Below are 19694 nucleotides of genomic sequence, written 5' to 3'. Positions count from 1 at the left end.
CGTCACTCAGAAAACAACAGGCCAATCAGAAGAGAGGCTCATGAATATTAATTAGATGGGCCAAAATCGACCTGTTTTTGACAGAGCTCTTAAAAAAGGAGCTGTAAAAATATATTGAGATGGATTTTGGGACTTATACCGCAAATATATATTCTTAAGGCCATCAACAACTAAAATAAACCTCCAGAAATGTGTACAATATGGGACCTTTAAATAAATACTCATACTTTCAATAAAATTCTCCTTAGTATTATTGGGTTCTCTTACTTTTAGGACTTTTTTGGGTCATATTTATGCAGAAATAAAGAAAATTCGAAAGATTCCACAAACTTTTAAGCATCACTGTACAATATATATATATATATATATACCATCTGTACACCCATTATATATATTATATATATATATATATATATATATATATATATATATATATATATATAATATATATATATATATTATATATATTTATTATACTGCTGGTCAAAAGTTTGGGATCAGTAAGATTTTTAATGTATTTTAAAGAAAAAGAAACAGAAAGAAAAAGAGAAAAAAAAAGAAAAAGAAAGGGTCCCCCTCCATTTCACAGCAACCTAAATATAGCTTTCATTCTTTGATTAATAAAAATGTTAAAAGAACAGCATTTATTTGATATAGAAATCTTTTCGAACAAATATACACTATTGTTCAAATGTTTGGGGTCGGTAAATATTTATAAAAAAAGCCATAGTAAAGACTTAAGTTGTTAAAAAGATATATATTTTTAATTAAATGCTTTTTTTTTTTTTTTTACTTTTTATTCATCAAAGAATCCTGAAAAAAGTATCACAGGTTCCAAAAATAGTTGGTAGCACAACTGTTTTCAACACTGATAATTCTAATAATAAATCAGCATATTAGAATGATTACTGAAGGATCATGTGACACTGAAGACCGGAGTAATGGCTGATGAAAATTCAGCTTTGCATCACAGGAAAAAAATAATAATATTATAAATAATATATTTTAATGTATATTAAAGTAAAATGAGCATAAGAGACTTTTTGAGCTTACTGATCCCAAACTTTTGAATGACAGTGTGTGTGTGGATATCTCTTTAGAAAGTTTATTTATTTCACTAATTCCAGTCAAGAAGTGAAACTTGTATAACGTATACATTCAATCCACACAGACTGATATATTTCAAGTGTTTATTTCTTTTAATTTTGATGATTATAACTGACAACTAATGAAAACCTTAATTCAGTATCTCAGAAAATTAGAATATTGTGAACATTTTCAGTATTGAAGACACCTGGTGCCACACTCTAATTAGCTAATTAACTCAAAATACTTGCAAAGGCCTTTAAATGGTCTCTCAGTCTAGTTCTGTTGGCTACACCATCATGGGGAAGACTGCTGATTTGACAGTTGTCCAAAAGACGACAATTGACTCCTTGCACAAGGAGAGCAAGACACAAAAGGTCATTGCAAAAGAGGCTGGCTGTTCACAGAGCTCTGTGTCCAAGCACATTAATAGAGAGGCGAAAGGAAGGAAAAGATGTGGTAGAAAAAAGGTGTACAAGCAATAGGGATAAACACACCCTGGAGAGAACTGTGAAACAAAACCCATTCAAAAATGTGGGGGAGATTCACAAAGAGTGGACTGCAGCTGGAGTCAGTGCTTCCAGAACCACTACGCACAGACGTATGCGAGACATGGGTTTCAGCTGTCGCATTCCTTGTGTCAAGCCACTCTTGAACAACAGACAGCATCAGAAGTGTCTCGCCTGGGTTAAAGACAAAAAGGACTGGACTGCTGCTGAGAGGTCCAAAGTTATGTTCTCTGAAATCAGGGTCCCAGAGTCTGGAGGAAGAGAGGAGAGGCACAGAATCCATGTTGCTTGAGGTCCAGTGTAAATTTTCCACAGTCAGTGATGGTTTGGGGTGCCATGTCAATCTGTTGGTGTTGGTCCACTGTGTTTTCTGAGGTCCAAGGTCAACGCAGCTGTGTACCTGGACGTTTTAGAGCACTTCATGCTTCCTGCTGCTGACCAACTTTATGGAGATGCAGATTTCAGTTTCCAACAGGACTTAGCACCTGCACACAGTGCCAAAGCTACCAGTACCTGGTTTAAGGACCAATTGTATCCCTGTTCTTAATTGGCCAGCAAACTTGCCTGACCTTAACCCCATAGAAAACCTATGGGGTATTGTGAAGAGGAAGATGCGATATGTCAGACCCAACAATGCAGAAGAGCTGAAGGCCACTATCAGAGCATAACACCTGAGCAGTGCCACAGACTGATCGACTCCATGCCACGCCACATTGCTGCAGTAATTCAGGCAAAAGGAGCCCCAACTAAGTATTGAGTGCTGTACATGCTCATACTTTTCATGTTCAAACTTTTCAGTTGGCCAAGATTTCTAAAAATCCTTTCTTTGTATTGGTCTTAAGTAATATTCTAATTTTCTGAGATATTGAATTTGGGGTTTTCATTAGTTATCAGTTATAATCATCAAAATTAAAAGAAATAAACACTTGAAATATATCAGTCTGTGTGGAATGAATGTATATATTATACAAGTTTCACTTCTTGAAAGGAATTAGTGAAATAAATCAACTTTTTGAAGATATTCTAATTATATGACCAGGACCTGTATACAGTCGTGGCCAAAAGTTTTGAGAATGACACAAATATTAGTCTTCACAAAGTTTGCTGCTAAACTGCTTTTAGATCTTTGTTTCAGTTGTTTCTAGCCTGGGTGTCCCCATGCTGCCTTCCGCGCAGCGCGATTTTATTCACGCTGGAAGGTAGCATGGAAACCATGGACCAAATTTTCACCTCAGATAGGGAACCAATCACAGAACGGGGAGGGAGCAGCAAGACGATGACGCCTTCTATGCGTCGCGACTCACCGAAGCAGTTTGTTTATAACTATGGATCCAGCATGGCAGCAAGTTATCATTCGATGCAGCCGTTCACATGTCGCGCCTAAAACGCGTGGAAAACGCTAGGCGCGTCGCTTTCTCCTTTCCAAACCGCTCTGTAGCTTGCGCATGGAAAATGCGAGCGCGTCGCAACCACGTCGCTTCCATTATGCGCGCGCATACCGCGCGTCTACATTTGAAATAACGAACTTTAGCGTGCAAAAGACGCAACATGTGAACGGCCCCTTAGATAGTGTTTAAGTAGTTTAGAACGCAAGTTTATTTTGAAAAAAGAGCAACTTTTGCCGTTAAACCATCGCTCTGTATACGTCATCCGGTATGATTGAAACGATTGGCTATGAGCTACGCACAGGCGCATTTGATAGACATTCGTAGCGCCCAATAAATGGCTCTGGGCATTCGTAAACCACGCCTCAAATACGAGAAAATGAACATGTGGTTCCCAGACCACGAATCATGACGAAGTCATAACGTGGTCTGGCGTTAGCCAGGCTAGTTGTTTCTGTGATGAACTGAAATATAATTACAAGCACTTCATATGTTTCAAAGGCTTTTATCTACAATTACATGACATTTATGCAAAGAGTCAGTATTTGCAGTGTTGGCCCTTCTTTTTCAGGACCTCTGCAATTGGACTGGGCATGCTCTCAATCAACTTCTGGGCCAAATCCTGACTGATAGCAACTCATTCTTTCATAATCACTTCTTGGAGTTTGTCAGAATTAGTGGGTTTTTGTTTGTCCACCCGCCTCTTGAGGATTGACCACAAGTTCTCAATGGGATTAAGATCTGGGGAGTTTCCAGGCCATCGACCCAAAATGTCAACGTTTTGGTCCCCGAGCCACTTAGTTATCACTTTTGCCTTATGGCACGGTGCCCCATCGTGCTGGAAAATGCATTGTTCTTCACCAAACTGTTGTTGGATTGTTGGAAGAAGTTGCTGTTGGAGGGTGTTTTGGTACCATTCTTTATTCATGGCTGTGTTTTTGGGCAAAATTGTGAGTGAGCCCACTCCCTTGGATGAGAAGCAACCCCACACATGAATGGTCTCAGGATGCTTTACTGTTGGCATGACACAGGACTGATGGTAGCGCTCACCTTTTCTTCTCCGGACAAGCCTTTTTCCAGATGCCCCAAACAATCGGAAAGAGGCTTCATCAGAGAATATGACTTTGTCCCAGTCCTCAGCAGTCCATTCGCCATACTTTTTGCAGAAGATCAATCTGTCCCTGGTTTTTTTTTTTTTTTTTTTGGAGAGAAGTGGCTTCTTTGCTGCCCTTCTTGACACCAGGCCATCTTCCAAAAGTCTTTGCCTCACTGTGTGTTCAGATGCGCTCACACCTGCCTGCTGCCATTCCTGAGCAAGCTCTGCACTGGTGGCACTCCGATCCCGCAGCTGAATCCTCTTTAGGAGACGATCCTGGCGCTTGCTGGACTTTCTTGGACGCCCTGAAGCCTTCTTAACAAGAATTGAACCTCTTTCCTTGAAGTTCTTGATGATCCTATAAATTGTTGATTTAGGTGCAATCTTAGTAGCCACAATATCCTTGCCTGTGAAGCCATTTTTATGCAACGCAATGATGGCTGCACGCGTTTCTTTGCAGGTCACCATGGATAACAATGGAAAAACAATGATTTCAAGCATCACCCTCCTTTTAACATGTCAAGTCTGCCATTCTAACCCAATCAGCCTGACATAATGATCTCCAGCCTTGTGCTCGTCAACATTCTCACCTGAGTTAACAAGACGATTACTGAAATGATCTCAGCAGGTCCTTTAATGACGGCAATGAAATGCAGTGGAAAGTTTTTTTCGGGATTAAGTTAATTTTCATGGCAAAGGAGGACTATGCAATTCATCTGATCACTCTTCATAACATTCTGGAGTATATGCAAATTGCTATTATGAAAACTTAAGCAGCAACTTTTCCAATTTCCAATATTTATGTAATTCTCAAAACTTTTGGCCACGACTGTATATAAATAAATGTACACAGTACACACATGTATATCATGTAAATTATAATAATAAAAAAAACTTACTTTGGATTTTGAATGAATCGATTTGACAGCCCTAATTTTTTTGATCAAATGCAGCCTTAGTGAACATAAAAGACTTTCAAAAGCCTTTCAAAAACATTACCAAAAAAAAAAAAAAAATCCAAAATTTAAGACAACTAAATGGTAGTGAACATGACAAGTTGCTTTTAACATTTCTAACATTTTATTTTTAATACACAGTTGGTGAAAAACAAGCCAACATAGGCTCATTAGAAATGCATGCCTGAAAAAGCCATACCTATATGTATGAATGACTGCAGTTTCCAGTTGAAATGAACTCTAGAGGCAGTAAAACTTTTATTCCTTTTCACACAGTATGATTTACACACAGAGTTTTGATTAATAAAACCTTATTTTCAAACAATTGCTTGCAGAATATTATGTTATGACTTCAAAACAATTTTAACATCCTAGGCGATTTGAAAACTGATTTTGAAAACACGGGTGTGCATTTGTTTTGTAGAATTCAATGGACCGAAGTCAATTATTCCACTTATACTACGGTTACCACACCGAAAGACATCAATTAGATGATATTTTTCAAGGCATTTGTCTGTTTTTTGTCATTAAAACACTATTGTGAGTAGGATTAATTTCTTACGCAGACGTTCGTATAATTAAGTAAGTATAATTGTGTTTATACTGTGGCAAGTTTCTGAAGCATCCTAGAACTGACTCTCCACTCTGCATTGCTAAAGTTAGGCGCCTTTTTGACAGAAAATAATAATAATAGTAGTAGTAATTGTCTTGCTAACGTCAAAGGCATAAGAAACAGGCAATATCTCTAAATATCATCGATACACTATACTATCATCATGCCCCTAATATAGAAGCACGGTTTTTCATGAGTCTGGGTTGTCACAAGCAAGGGTTTAACTTTACAGACTTCTTTGTCATTGGCAAACAATAAGATGTTTGTGCAGGTTTGATTTCAATTGATTTAAGGTAAACATTACTTCATCTAGTGCTCATGTTCTCTGTGCGCTAAAGTGTTCAGTTACGGTTTTATGGACTGACAAACTGCTTCAAATGATTTCATGTCTGAGTGAGCTGTCCGAGTGAGTCAGACTGAATCACAAACCAATTTTGCTAAATCATTTGACCAATTTATTGAAAAAACAAAAACCAAAAAATAACAACAGTGATTCATTCGCAAAACAAATATTGCTAGTTTTGATTCTAAATCGGGCATGTTTAAATAAAAAATAAAAAATAAACAGTTCCAAATCATTAGCCTACTGAGAAATGTACCTAAACTAATAGCTTTGCTCCTTGTAGCGACACAACTGCCCAACACTGATATGCTGTATTTCCTGCAGCCTCCATTTGTGACACACTCAGGAGCACAGCCATAATCTCCTCTGTAACAGCGGGTGATAAGCTAAGCCATTGAGGTGAAAAAAGGATATGATCTCAACTACTTTCCTGGACGCAATAAGACTCTGAGCCAATCTATTCAATTCCTTTCTAAGAGTTTGAACCTGAGTAATATTCCCTGCTGGGTTTACGAGAAAAACACAACTGAACATGTAGGAGACAAACACCGATCCTGAATGGACCTCAGACTGAGGTGTAACTTTGTACCATTGCATTTTAAGAGGCCATATTTATGCAGGTATGCTAATTAGAGATGCACAAGCTGTTTCCATCTAATGAAAATTAATTTACCCCTGCCAGGAAAAAGATATCATCCACTTTGGCATGGATATAAGGATCCCAGACAAAGGAAAAAGCAATTTATTCATGCCTGACATATCTGTCCACATCTGCAGAGGTCAAGCAAATAAAATTGCAAATTGATTCCCTCTCTATAATTGGGAAGCACTGTGTGTGGAGGAGAACCAGATGCACTATCTCTGAAGACTGCCAGTTTCAATAAGTGTCAAGAAGGACTTTCTTGCATCCACGTCAGCAGAAGACACTTCTGGGTCCTGAAGAAGCCTCTTCAGATGGCCACTAACAAAAATATGAATCTACACATTCACACAGAGGACCAAAGAAAGAGCTGTAGATGTCAAGTGCTACTAAAGGGATGAGACTGAACAGGTGTGTGTCAAGGTTTGCGGTCCTTGTAAAAGACACATTTACCCACACACTTGAAAACACTTTTTTTTTTTTTTTCAAAAAGGCTGATCAACTGTCATTTCGTGATGACTATGACGCATTTTGACATTGCCATTTTGTTCAACTACCATACATAGCCTCCTGTTGCTCCAGTCACTTCTTTAATGTATGTTTTAAATGGTCAGAGGTAAAATGTTTAATTTATGAGGTAAAATGAACCCAGCATTCAGCCAATATGAGCTGGCATTTGATTAAAATGTACAGCTTAAAGGGATAGTTCACCCAAAAATGAAAATTACCCCATGATTTAATCACCCTCAAGCAATCCTTGGTATATACACTACTGCTCAAAAGTTTGGGATTGGTAAGATTTGTAATGTTTTTTTTTAAGTTTCTTATGTGCCAAGGCTGTGTTCATTTGATTAAAAATACAGAAAAAAAAATAATATTGTGAAATATTTCGATGTCAAACAATGTTTTTCTATACAGTATTAACACACATTAACATTTAATTTATATCTATAATTAAAGTTGAATTTTCAGAACCATTACTTTAGTCTTCAGTGTCACATGATCGTTCAAAAATCATTCTAATACGCTAAATAAATTATTAGTGCTGGAACCAGCTGGATAATATTTTTTGGGAACCTGTGATATTTTTTCCAGGATTCTTTTAGGATAAAAAAAACAGCATTCATTTTAAATAGAAAGGTTTTCTAACAAAATACACTACTGTTTAAAAGTTTGGGGTAAGTGAATGTTTATTCTTTCTTTTTCTTTCTTTTTTTTTTGAAAGAAATTAATTCTTTTATTCACCTAAGATGTGTTCAATTAATAAAAAGTGATAGCATAGATTTACATTGCTAGAAAATATTTATATTTTGAATAATGCTGTTCTTTTTAACATTAATAATTCAAATAATAAATCAGCATATTAGAATAATTTCTGAAGGATCATGTGACACTTAAGACTGGAGTAACAGCTGAGAAAAATACAATCAGAGTTATATTAAAAATGTCTCTTCTTTTGTTTTTCTCTCTCATCATTCGCCTTCGTCATCCGCTGGAATGCCACTCTCGTGAATGTGCATACGCCAGTTAGCGGAAGCTAGAGATTATGGTTTATAAAGTTGTAAATATGGCAATTTTTTGCACAATTGCATCAATATTCTTCAAAAGACCTTCATAAGCCACGTGGAGTACTTTTTATGATGATGAACGCACTTTATTTAACTTAAAAAAAAAAAAAGAAAATTAACATTCACTGCCATTATAATGTTTGAAAGAGCCAGGACATTTTTTAATGTAACTCTGATTGTATTCATCTGAAAGAAGAAAGTCATTTACACCTACAGTAGGATGGCTTGAGAGTGAGTAAATCATGGGGTAATTTTCATTTTTGGGTGAACAATTCTTTTAACCTGCTGGGTTAAAATGTGTAAAAACTACTTGCTGGGTTACTTTAACCCAACATACAATCAAGCCCGAAATTATTCGTAGCCCTGGCTAATTCTGATTTAAAGTTACTTTTATTCAACCAGCAAGTTTTCTTTTGACCGGAAATGACACAGGCTTCTCCCAAAAGATAATAAGACGATGTACAAGAGGCATCATTGTGGAAAAAAAAAAAAATATTACTTATCTTTTATTTACATTTGAACAAAAAGTGGCATGTCTAAAATTATTCACACCCTTCTCAATAATCAATAGAAAAGCCTTTATTGGCTATTACAGCAATCAAACGCTTCCTATAATTGCTGACCAGCTTTTTGCATGTCTCCACTGGTATTTTTGCCCATTCGTTCAACTCTTTCAGGTTGGAGGGTCTCCTTGCCATCACCCTGATCTTTAGCTCCTCCACAGATTCTCAATTGGATTTAAGTCAGGACTCTGGCTGGGCCACTGCAAAACGTTAATGCTTTTGTCTGCTAACCATTTCTTCACCACTTTTGCTGTGTGTTTTGGGTTGTGGTTGTGCTGAAATGTCCACTGGTGCCCAAGGCCAAGTTTCTCTGCAGACTGCCTGATGTTGTTGTTGAGAATTTTGATGTATTGCTCCTTGTTCATGGTGCCGTTTACTGTGATTAGGTTCCCTGGTCCACCGGATGAAAAACACCCCCAAAACATTAGGTTCCCACCACCATGTTTGACAGTGAGGATGGTGTTCTTAGAGTTGAAGGCTTCTCCTTTTTTTATGCCAAATGAAGGCTACATTATTGTGGCCAAACAATTAAATTTTTGTTTCATCTGAGGAGAGTTGCTAGACCTAAAGCTCTACTGGGGCACAGGCCCCCATTACTCGTTAATTCAGTTGTTACATGTAGTTGTTGTATGTCTTTATTTTGGGATTATCAATGTAAATGACTCAAATTTGAGATTTTACTGGGGCACGTGCCCCAGTAAAAAGGGTCTAGCAATGCCCCTGCATCTGACCATAAAACAGAAGACCAGAAGTCTTCTTCTTTGTCCAGATGAGCATTTGCAAGGCCAAGCAGGCTTTTGTGTGCCTTATCTGGAGAAGTGGTGTCCTCCTTGGTCTGCGTTCGTGGAACCCAGCGGTGTGCAGTGTCCGTTGGACTGTCTGCCTTGAGATGTTGCCACCAACAGAGCCCAGATTTATCAGGATGGCCTTGGTGGTGATCCTTGGATTCTTTTTTCTTACCAAAACATTTAGATATGGTCTTATAGCCCTTTCCTGACTTCCTGAGCTTCGGTTTTTCACCTGTTGAGTTGATTAAAACAGCTGTTCCCAATGAATCAGGATAATTAGGATGCTTTAGAACAGCTTGGACTATTTGGAATGGTATAGAACTTTGGATTTTCCCATAGACTGTGACTGTTTGCAAAGGGTATGAATAATTTTGGACATGCCACTTTTTGTTCAAATGTAAATAAAAGCTGAGAAATATTTTTTCCATAATGATGCTTCTTGTACATAGTCTTATCATCTTTTGGGAGAAGCCTGTGTAATTTCTGCTCAAAAAAAAAATAAAATAAAAAATACTTGCTGGTTAAATAAAAGTAACGTTAATTCAGAATTTGCCAGGGGGATGAATAATTTCGGGCTTGACTGTATGTTCTGTCCAATATGTACCCAGCGCTGGCTTGCCAATGGCCAGTTTTTAATCCAGCCATTTTAGATAGAAAACCTCAAAAATGTACACAACACAACAAGAAAGGCAGAATTTACAAAGGCTGCATCCAAATACGCCTACTTTCCTACTGTGTACTATGCGGAGGAAAAAATAAAGTACACCAAAAGATCAGCTTGTCCGGATACATATTCGAAAAACACTAGGCCAAAAAATACCTGGATGAGCTACTGCTTCTGCTGAGATTCGTAAGAGTGCCACTGATGGACAATACACCTTAAGGCCACTAAAGCGGAGTTATAAATGGCAGTGAAAAGACACAGCTGAGGCCTTGAGTCACACGACAATGACAACTTGACAAACATTCTGTTCTGTGGATTGCATTTCATACTAGGGGTGGCACAGACATGAAAAAACATCCGAACTGTTCGGTTCGCTTGTCTCGGTTCGAGCGTGTGTGCGTCACACGGTTCAACGTATGCTCAATGTAGCCTCGTGCACGTAGTGAGTGTCTGTGAGGAAGTCATGGCAGTATCCGGAGACGTTGGATCCATACGCAACAGTTTATTAATCAAACACAACGGTAACAGGCAGGGGTCAATAACAGCGGACTGGAACAACGTAGACAAACCGGGAGAGTTAGTAATAGTCCAGGCAGAAGGTCGGGGCTGGCGGCTGACAGAAAGAGTAGTCCGATTGGCAGGCGTGGGTCGATATAGGGCAGGCGGCAATCGTGCAAACAGCGGGTAAACAGTCCGGTTGGCAACAGGTAGACAGTCCGATATAAGAACGCTCAGGATTGCAGACATAACAACAAAACTTCGCGAAGACCGCTCCAGCGCGGTCTTCCTAAATGGCCGCCAAACGGGAAGTGACCCGAGAGACCCGGAACAGGAAGGGTGAGCGCCAGGTACGGGGAATGCTGGGAAAGGTAGTTCTAATACTCCGGTGAGAGTTCCCGCTGGCGGTGGTCGGAGGGAGCCACAGAGACCGCTTCTGTGACAGAGCCCCCCCCCTGCGAGCGACTCCTGGCGCGAGGAGGAACCCGACGCCGGGGTCTGCCCCGTCCACGGGGAGCTGGCCGATCTGGATGTGTGTTGTGGAATTCAGCAGTTAGGGAGGGGTCGAGGATGTTCTCAGCCGAGACCCAGGATCTCTCCTCGGGACCGAACCCCTCCCAATCGACCAGATATTGCAGACGACCGCTCCGGCGTCGGGAGTCCAAGAGGGAGTTAACCCGGTAAGCCTCCTCGCCGTCGATGATGAGGGGGGGAGGCCCCTGTGTCGCGGTCCCTTCTAGGTTCTCCGCTCCTCCCGGGTCGCCAGCAGGCTTAAACAGAGAGACATGGAACGTGGGTGAGATACGATAATTTGAGGGTAGCTCGAGTCGAAATGAAACAGGAGTAATTTGTTTGATTATCTTAAAGGGACCCACGTACCTGGGGCTCAGCTTTCTGCAGGGTAGACGTAGTCGGAGGTCCCGGGTCGAGAGCCAAACCCATTGTCCTGGCTGGTACGGAGGGTTGGGCCGGCGTCGGCGATTGGCCTGGGTTTCAGTCTGTCGGACCGCTCTTTGTAGGTGTACGTGAGCCCGGTTCCAGACCTCCTCGCTGCGTTGGAACCAGGAGTTGACCGCGGGTAGATCAGATGGCTCCCCTGACCAGGGGAATAGAGGGGGCTGGAAGCCTAGGGTACACTGGAAAGGGGTGAGATTGGTAGAAGCCTTACGTATGGAGTTCTGTGCGTATTCTGCCCAGAAGAGGAAGCGGCTCCAGTCCTCCTGGTGGTCCTGGCAGTAGGAGCGTAAAAAGCGGGTCAACTCCTGGTTCAGTCTCTCGGCCTGCCCGTTGGACTCCGGGTGGTAGCCTGAGGTGAGGCTGATATTGACTCCTAGGAGGCGGAAGAAGCTGGACCAGAGACGTGAGGTAAACTGAGGTCCGCGGTCTGATACAATGTCCTCCGGTAGTCCGTAGAACCGGAATACAGAGTTGCAGAGGACCTCGGCCGTCTCCATGGCCGTGGGCAGTTTCTGCAGCGGTACGAACCTGCAGCCCTTAGAGAAGCGATCCACGATAGAGAGGATGGTAGTATATCCGTTGGAGAGTGGCAAGTCGGTAATGAAATCGATGGCAATGTGGGACCAGGGTCTTTGAGGAATGGGTAGCGGTTGAAGCAGTCCAGCAGGCAACTGTCGAGGGACCTTGGAGGTGTTACATGCTCTACAGGCTCTAATATAAGCGATGGTGTCGGGGCGTAGTGTGGGCCACCAGAAGCGGTTGCGTAGTAGTTGGAGAGTAGTCGTGATACCTGGGTGGCCAGAACTGGGGAGTGAGTGTACCTCAGTCAGCACCCGTGTGCGAAGGGCCTCGGGAACATAAGTGAGAGTAGCCGGGCAGTTCTCTGGTGTGGGGTCGTTGGTTTGACCTTCAGCTATTTCAGTCATGATATCCCAGGAGACTGGGGCGACAATTAAAGATGCCGGTAATATGGACTCTGAGGCGGAGGTGAAGAGTTCCGGCTCATGGATGCGAGACAGGGCGTCCGCCTTGGTGTTCTGGGCTCCCGGTCTGTAGGTTACTTGGAACTGGAAACGAGTGAAGAAGAGAGCCCATCTAGCTTGGCGATGATTTAGAACCTTAGCCGAACGGAGGTACTCCAGGTTTTTATGGTCGGTAAGGACGGTAAAAGGTTCCTTAGCCCCTTCCAGCCAGTGTCTCCACTCCTCCAATGCCAGTTTGATAGCCAGCAGTTCACGATTGCCTACATCGTAGTTTCTCTCAGCGGACGTCAGCTTGTGTGAGAAATAGGCGCATGGGAAGGTCTTAGGAGGCTCCCCCTGCCTCTGAGAGAGTACGGCGCCCACGCCGGTGCTGGACGCATCAACTTCCAAGAGAAAGGGTCGGTTGGGGTCGGGGTGATGCAGAATGGGAGCCGTGGTGAACCTTTGACGGAGGTCATGAAAGGCCTGAATGGCATCGGGCGGCCAGGTGAGGTGGACGTTACCCTTCTTTACCATTGATGTCAAAGGGGCAGCCACGGAGCTGAAGTGACGGATGAAGCGGCGGTAGAAGTTGGCGAACCCGAGGAATCTTTGGAGCTCCTTTAGCGTCTTGGGTCTGGGCCAGTTACGAACAGCCTCTACCTTGTTCTCATCCATTGCCACTCCCTCACTGCTGATTACATAGCCAAGAAAGGTTATCTTCTCCTGGTGAAACTCACATTTCTCCTGTTTGGCATATAGCTGGTGTTGAATGAGGCGTTGGAGAACCTGCCTGACGTGTTGGATGTGTTCGGCATAATTGTTAGAATAAATCAGGATATCATCTATGTAGACTATCACCCATCGGTTGAGCATATCCCGGAACACATCGTTTATGAATGCCTGGAAGTACGATGGACTGTTGGCTAGGCCGAAGGGCATTACCCGGTACTCATAGTGGCCAGATGTGGTCGAGAAGGCCGTCTTCCACTCATCCCCCTGCCGGATGCGGACGAGATTGTAGGCGGAGCGCAAGTCCAGCTTTGTGAAGATCTTGGCAGTTCGTAGTTGCTCCAGAGCTGATGGGACGAGTGGGAGAGGATACCGGTATTTAACCGTGATGTCATTGAGGGAACGGTAGTCTATGCAAGGACGGAGGCCTCCGTCTTTCTTCTTCACGAAGAAGAATCCTGCCGAGGCGGGAGATGTAGATGGACGAATGAATCCCTTAGCCAGCTCCTCCTGGATGTAGTTACTCATGGCCTCCGACTCCGGCTGAGATAGAGGGAAGATCCGTCCTCTAGGTGGCGTGGAACCGGGAAGCAGGTCGATGGCACAGTCGCAGGCTCGATGGGGAGGTAGATGGGTGGCTTTAGTCCGACTGAAGGCCTCGAGTAAGTCCTGGTAGACGGTGGGTATGCTTTCCCTGGAGATGGGTTGTGCAGGAGGGTCTGAGGAGAGTGGAGTCCGCTTGCAACGTTCCCTGCAGTGAGATGACCAGTGCGTGATTGAGCCCTGAGTCCAAGAAATGACGGGTTCGTGTAGATTGAGCCAGGGGTAGCCGAGGATGATGGGTGTCTGGGGAGATGATATAATGAAAAACCGGATGGTTTCCTGATGGGATGGCTCGATGCACAGCGTGATGTCCTGGGTGGTGCTGTCTATGCGTCCGGAGCCTAATGGTCGCCCGTCGAGGGCTTCCACTGCCAAAGAGGGAACACAGGAGAGAGTGGGAAGACGATTACTGTTTACGAAGTCTGAGTCAATGAAGTTACCCGCGGCTCCAGAGTCAATCAGAGCCGTGGCGTTAACAACGGTATCATCATATAGTAATTTCACTGGAATTTCACATCGATTGAGGGGAGACGGGATCTTACTCACCGAGGTGGGTGGACGAGGTGGTCTAGTGGGACAGGTGGCCCGGATGTGTCCAGCCTGGCCGCAGTACAGACAGAGATTGTCCCTGAGGCGTCTCTCTCTTTCCTCAGGGGAAATCTTGGTCCTACCCAGTTGCATAGGTTCCGGCTGAGCCTCAGCGGAGAAAGAGGAAGGTAGAGGAGAGGTGAGCGGACGAGTGGGCTTGCGAGCTCTCATTATGTTGTCGACTCGGATAGACAGATCTATGTACTGTTCAAGGGAGAGCCCCTCGTCACGGCAAGCCAGCTCCATCTGTAGCTCCGAGTTGAGACCCCGGCGGTAATGCACTTTGAGCGGTTCGTCGTTCCATCCGCTCTGCGCTGCCAGAGTTCTGAAGGAAAGCGCATAGTCAGCGGCTGTGCGTTTACCTTGACGCAGCGTCACAATCTGCTCCCCTGACTCACTGTTTTCTGAGCTAGGTTGAAATACCTCTCTGAAGCGTTGGAGGAATGCAGTGAAGGAGGGGAACGTGGGCTGGTCAATTCTCCAGACCGCTGTAGCCCAATCCAGAGCTCTCCCCGAGAGAAGTGAACACACAAATGCGATTCTTCCATCATCAGTCGGATATAAGTGCGGTTGTTGATTTACAAAGAGTGAGCACTGTAGCAAGAAGCCTTTGCACTTACTTGGTGTTCCATCAAACTTCTCCGGAAAAGCTAATCGGGGACTGGCCGTCGGGGCTTGAACAATGGGTGCTGGCATTGGAGGAGGAGGAGGAGCGATGGGTTGAGCGACCGGAGCAGGCGGCATTTGAAACCCCTGTAACATCTGAGCCAGCTGCTCGGTTACCTTGGTGAGCTTCTCCAGCTGAGTCTGGTGCACGGATAGAATTGATGCTTGGGCAGATAGTTCCGAGGTGATCTGTTGAACTGTCGCTGGATCCGTTAGCGGCGAAGTTTTCTGTGAGGAAGTCATGGCAGTATCCGGAGACGTTGGATCCATACGCAACAGTTTATTAATCAAACACAACGGTAACAGGCAGGGGTCAATAACAGCGGACTGGAACAACGTAGACAAACCGGGAGAGTTAGTAATAGTCCAGGCAGAAGGTCGGGGCTGGCGGCTGACAGAAAGAGTAGTCCGATTGGCAGGCGTGGGTCGATATAGGGCAGGCGGCAATCGTGCAAACAGCGGGTAAACAGTCCGGTTGGCAACAGGTAGACAGTCCGATATAAGAACGCTCAGGATTGCAGACATAACAACAAAACTTCGCGAAGACCGCTCCAGCGCGGTCTTCCTAAATGGCCGCCAAACGGGAAGTGACCCGAGAGACCCGGAACAGGAAGGGTGAGCGCCAGGTACGGGGAATGCTGGGAAAGGTAGTTCTAATACTCCGGTGAGAGTTCCCGCTGGCGGTGGTCGGAGGGAGCCACAGAGACCGCTTCTGTGACAGTGTCCCTTTTGCGCGAAATAGGTGTGTGTGTGGACATACAGACAGTAAAAGTGGAGTGCTGCAGGTTACGTCACGTGTAGAAGGAGTTGGAGGATGCGCCAGCGTCGTATAAGGGGCCATTCACATGTAACGTTTCCTCTCTTTTTCTTTTAAATGATACAATTTTTTGTAAGAGCTACACTGAAGTTGGCAGTTTGATAAATGCAAGTTAATTCTTCAGTTCAATCTTTCTGTGCCAAAACTCAAGCAGGGCAAAGGAGAGGAGTAAAACAAGGACATATGATCCAACTCTGCAAACTATCCACTAGCACATTATTAAACTGACCCCATAACCAAACTATTTATGTTACACATTTACTGAAGCTTATCCTTGAAGCAGATCAGTGACAAAGACAGACACCCCTGAGTGCTGACTGGAAAAGTGGTACATGTAAGTGGTTCAAGCAAATGGAAATCTAGCAGTAAGCAACAAGACAAGAGTAGTCTCACAGTGATACAGCGAGAGAGGGTGAGAGATTAGGAGGATGATGGTGAAGAGGCGAGAGACATGATCCACAAAACATGATGGCCAAGTGGAAGATATGAAGTGGCCTATTTTCTTAAGTTAGCTTATGCTTTGACAGCACTGCAATGCTGGTTTACTGGGACAAATACAGTTGGCCTATATTTTAAACATAAACAAAGGGGAAAACAAGCTGGTTGTTGTAAGTGTTGGGAAAGTTATTTTGGAAATGTAATAATAGGTTACAGATTACAAGTCACCCTATTTAAAATATAATAAACAGTGTAACCATTTCAATTACGTTATTAAAAGTCTAAACTGTTAATCATTTTCAAACATTTAATGCTGGCAGGGTTAATCTTACAGTAGTACTCAACACTGATTACTGTGAGACTTTAAAAAACCATCATCACTTGAATTAAGGTTATAATAATTTAATTTTAAAAGTAGAGCCACCACATCAGACTTTAGCTCCTATTTTTATTTTGAGGTCATTCTGGGGTTAAATACAGATTTAAAATCATAACAAGAAATAGTTTAATAGCTATGATACTGTTTTTGAAATCAAATCTTTGCAAAACTATGACAGGAAACACTGGCATCTAACAATTAATTTGGGGAAAAGTGTTAATTTAAATAAACCCAAATAGGAAATAAAAGTGTTAGCAAATATAAATGTGTCCTAAACATGTGTCTCATATTTTAGAGCAGTAAATGCAATTTTGGAAAGAAATCAAATCAAATCTGTATGTGTGTGAAAACACAGATGTAACCCCCCATTCAGATGTAACCCTCCTTTGTAATTGTTAACATTTTTGTAAGTAACTGTAATTTAATTACACATTTTCTCATTAACTGTAATAGATTACAGTTACATTTATTTTGTAATTAAATTAAGTTTATAATAAGTTTATAAATGAAACTAAGTTGGACATACTTGTAAAACTATGCAAATTATAATATAAATTTTGCATTTTCTGCAAAAAGACTCTACTAAAAGGTATTATTATGTACTTTTAAAATACTAATGTGTAACTTTAGGTACTAATATTTATAATTCATGTACAAAAATGGCTTTTAGTGTACTACCACAGTAACATCTTTGTACCTTTACAAAAACATGCTGCGGCGGTACTATTGAAACAGTGATGGTATCAAATGATAATACCTGTGGCATGCACTATGACTCCTGCATTGTATGATAGATTAAGGACACAGCAAAACTAAATATTCTCATTCTATAAAGTGTTTATCAACCTTTTAATTTCAAGGGCACCCCACTGTCCACAACAATGTTCAAAGGCCCCATGACTTTTCCAATAAAACTATTTGTCTGTACCCTATGAAATATTTTAGAGCTTAGCATATGTAGAAAAAAGTATATTCATTATAAAAAATAAAAAAATAACCATTGAGTTAAGAATTGATTATTTTACATGACCTTTCAAGGTCTAGAAATCACACTTTTAAAATAAGACTTTTAAAAATTGTTTTTGAGAGAGTAAACTAAAATAAGAAAATACTTGATTTGTACTGGCTTTAGCCAGTTTTAAAGCTCATTTTGTCTTATTTTAAAGATGACATCGGATGCCCATTTTTCACAAGGTGGTATGATTCTTTAGGGTCTCCCCGAAATGTCAGCAACATATTTTGGTTGATTCCCCAATAGTTGTGCAAATTTTTATCATTGTAGGGTGGTTGTATCCACACACTGCTAAGACACATTTATATGCAAATATATGCAAAAATACCATGTAAAAGTCAATGTCCGATGTCCCCTTTAAATCATTTAAAGTCATCTTGAGGCTTTGTTTTGCCCCTAGTTGAGAATTCCTGTTTTAGACAAATCTGATTGGACAAAAAAAACTGGACACGCCCATAAGTGCAAAATGAGTCATAAATGTTTTTTGGTACACATTACAGTACCCTATTTTATGCATATAGCTACTAAAAGTTTGCTAACATTCTGAAAGTACATTAGCATGTAGATCTAAACTACTTTGCTAACATATTTGATTCAGACTCCAAGGCATTTTTCAGGGAAAAGCTGAATCCTTTTGTGGGGTTGATCCCATGCTGAGAAAAACTCCAGTGCTAAATCAAGGTTAAACCGACAGCATCACTGACGATGCGTTTATTTCTCATGCCGGTAATTTCCTTACCCTGCACTAGGTCTCCACCTCTCTTCTAAACGTTTAATGCCAGCTGGAGAGCGATATGATGGAGCCCACAAAACTATCCATAAAGATTAACATTTCCCATTTTCAGACCAAGACCCTTCCATGTTTTATTCATGGAAAAGCTTGAGCTGTGTGGTCCAGAATTCTAGGAGATTTAGGTGGCGTACCAGTCGATTTGATCTGCCCTCCTACTCTTTTATTCATGAGCGTCTCTCTCTTCCTCAGTGTTTGAGGAGGTAAATTAGCGGCCACTCCGGTTTCTGGTGACTGTGACTCTGCCACACCAAGGGCTGAATGACACCAATTTGTCTTTGCCGGAGCAAACATAATCATTGAGGAGTAGACAGTGGCATACGTGCTCAAACATTCAACCTCACACAAACACAAAACACACACACACACACACATATACAAACATGAACTATGAGCAGACATATACAGGTGACTGCAAACACAAAGAACAAAATAATCTGGTAATGACATACGCTAATCAGCTGACATAACACAGAGGAAAGAGCTGTCTGGCCATCTGATCAGAGGATTAGCATAACACTGACCACACGCTGATCAAAAAATATGTAGAAAAGGTCAGCGGTAGTTTAAAGGTTTGACATGAACAATTGGGATGAACGATTTGATCTCTCTAGCAACTCTCAAGGTTATGTGCATCAATGGTTTGAAAGACTTTTTTTCTAGCTTTCATTGCAGATGCCATTGGTTTTCAGCTGGGTTTGCTTCAAGACCAGGGTTTCACGTGCTACAAGTGATGACTGAACACAGAGTACCAACGTTTTTCATACAAAGTGTTCTTAAAGGCACAGTATGTCATTTCCACTGCTAGAGGGTGCATAATCAAAACAAACAAAGAAACAAAGGCGTAGTTTGACAACGCCGCAAATCACGGGGGTTGCCGATGGAATCCAACAGGATTTGGGCAGAAACAATTTTCATGGATGAGCTAACGTATTGGAGATTTCTTAAAGTCACATTAGTTTAGTATGAAGCAGGGTGGGGCTGAAAGCAGTGGAAGCGAAACAAGGCCGCAGGAGTGATTGCTAATGAGAGACAAGCACA

At 42.1% G+C, this 19694-nt stretch overlaps 1 protein-coding gene across 1 annotated transcript in view; it reads left to right on the top strand.

Moving 5' to 3' along the window:
* The window catches only part of myt1b (myelin transcription factor 1b), a 61439-nt gene that overhangs the window by 4460 nt on the left and 37285 nt on the right, over window positions 1-19694 (top strand). The window lies entirely within an intron of this gene.

The sequence above is a fragment of the Garra rufa genome, chromosome 18 (genome assembly GCF_049309525.1).
Source record: "Garra rufa chromosome 18, GarRuf1.0, whole genome shotgun sequence".
Classification (NCBI taxonomy): Eukaryota; Metazoa; Chordata; class Actinopteri; order Cypriniformes; family Cyprinidae; genus Garra; species Garra rufa.
This window is presented reverse-complemented; position numbering and strand designations above follow the sequence as displayed.